Source organism: Aplysia californica, unplaced genomic scaffold (assembly GCF_000002075.1).
Source record: "Aplysia californica isolate F4 #8 unplaced genomic scaffold, AplCal3.0 scaffold01241, whole genome shotgun sequence".
Classification (NCBI taxonomy): domain Eukaryota; kingdom Metazoa; phylum Mollusca; class Gastropoda; order Aplysiida; family Aplysiidae; genus Aplysia; species Aplysia californica.
In genome coordinates this window covers 96662-99252 of record NW_004798511.1, presented here as the reverse complement: position 1 = coordinate 99252, position 2591 = coordinate 96662, and positions in this window count along the sequence as shown.

Below are 2591 nucleotides of genomic sequence, written 5' to 3'. Positions count from 1 at the left end.
GAAGTCGAAGACGTTAGTCTCAGGAGTCAGAGAGCCAGGTAACAACGATAGTGGCAGCTCATTTTTTGGACAGGGCAGTTTTTGAAGGAGTTGAGCTGAGGGAAAGGGGTGGAACACATCCACGAGCCACTTGAAATTGAATATTTTTGTATTTTTTTGAGTAGTTGATATGAAAAAGGTGTTCTAGTTTTAAGAGTGTGGACTCGTGGCTAAAAGTCCAATATTGTTATCAAATATGACAGTTCAGGGGTCAAGGGGGAACTGACCTTGGACCTTTCATAATGGGTTTCAGTTTTGGAAGGCAAGGGAATCCAGAATGCCTGTATTTGGTGTGACGGGGTAGGGTAGTGGGCCAATCTTTTTCGTTTCAAATGATGGCAGTTTTAAATTTTGTGTAAAGGCATGATGATGGGGATTTTTGGTTTACTTGGCTGGCCATAGTGTAGAGACAAATGTGTATGTATATATATATATATATATATGTGTGTGTTGTTGTTTTCCATGGTCCATGCCCCTAGAGTAGATCCCCATTAACAGTCACCAGTAGATGAGACTGAGCGCACATATTTCGGCCTATTTTTTTGTCTGGTGACGATTAACTAAATTTGGTTTGCTCCACTAGGGAGTGGGAATGTGGGAAAGTGCCCGCCTCGTGACTCTTTGGGAGCAGAGGATGTTAGGATATAAAATACTTTAAGCTAACAATAATATTATGGTACTGTCATAGTTCAAGTTTTCTGTGTGTTTGCGATTTTGTGTTGTCTAGCATTTGTAAGGTGTTGTTTGCATTGTGTTTACTGTTATTTTGTTCTTAGTACTGTGTACCTACTAACTTTCTTCCCCTGGTTGTACTGATTATTATTCATGATGGCGTTCTTACAATAATAGATTCTAGATCTATGCTAGGAACGGGCACGGGACAAAATTATAGATTAAAGAATTATTTTGCTTCCATGATTGGCAGCGACCAGTAAAGTAGACAAGCTTCATTTCAACAGTTGTTTGCTTATTTCATGCTCAGTCATCTCATAGCTGCGCCTGTTGGCAAAGTACTCAAAATTATCATCAGGTATTTTCTGTTTGCTTACAACTGTGCTCTGAGCACCAAAACACAAGAGAACACCTCTTTGCCAACATCAGCTTACCTGTTTCTCCAGCACCTGTGGTAACTTTGGACTTACATTAAATACCAAAAGAGATGAAAATAATGTAACCACTTTTCGGAGAGCTTTGTATAAAATTTGCATAAAAGTGTACCTCTCCAGAGCCTGCGGTCTCATATTTTGCTCATGTCAGAGAGAGTCAAATGCTGTAGGAAAATTCACCAACCGTGACTGCAGATAGTCTCAAACAGCCAATACAGACACAGAGATCAGTAACGGTTGCTAGAGCCGGTGCGGCGTTCAGACGACTCGAAGGAAAAACATCTGAGAGCACAGAGTAAAGACCTCAGTCTGAGCACAAAGCTGAAGGTTTAAGACAGCGCAGTTATTTTTGTCATCGTTCTCCTCCCAGTCAGTTTCACACCTTGCATTTTTTGGCCGTCATACAACACTGTTTCGTCAAGTTTATGAAGAGATTCAGATATGTACAGGATTGAAGGTTGCACAGTTTGTTTTTGAAACAGTACAGATCTGTTTGCTATGTTGAATAGATCTTAAAACTTCGAACAGTTTGAGTGTTGCTATATTTTGTGTGCTATGTTTTGAAATGCAGAACTTTGTCCAAAGTTGAGATGCAGAAATAATTCAGTGTCAAACTTCTTCTGAATTAAGATTCTAAGAAAAGAAACTCCAGTTTGGGACAATTTAAGTGAACAAAATTTGCCTTTAGAAGGCTCTAGGTTGCCTTTGCCTTTGTTCATTTTGTTTAACATTTGGCACCTTCGATGGTTTTTTGTTGCGATTGATTTCATAGATATTTTCACTGTGTAAAACGTCCACCTGAAAACAGGCGTTCCACCAGAGGACGGAGAGACACGTTTGACCGGCAAGAGAGGACGAGTCACTGGAGAGCCCGTCATGAAGCCGGAAGACGTGGTCACTCAGCAGACCTAAAGCCAAGACTGGCCTGAGTCGGATTTCCAGCAGAGACTGCCACAGTTCCCCTTCCCCATCCCCTCCCTTGCAGAAGTTGGAAGTACTGGGCCTCATCGTGGCGCAAGGGTGAACACCCTGTTCAAACCACAATACACATGTCATGCTGAAACAGGAGCAGACTGTGTGGAGAGGTTTGAGCTGGGTGGCCAACACAGTACTACACTCACCAGTGTGAAGGATGAATGGAGAGTCTATAGAGGCAAGTGTGCAAAATGTGAGCTGTTGGATGTAATTTGTTCGTGTGTTGAATGAAATCCAAACTTGAACCTCTTGCGTTTTTTTAAAAATGTGTTATGTATTTCTTGTAAATAAATTGTTAAATCTAAGTTTTGACTACTACCACAACTAGTATTATCTTTTATGTCATGTATATTGGGGCTGGAAGTGTAACACTACAGGTTTTTAACTCATTCACTACGCCGAGCCGTGGGGGGCGGCGCGGCTCAAGTGCCGTCAGTATGTTAAGCTGCCCCCGGCGGCTCGAGAACCGAC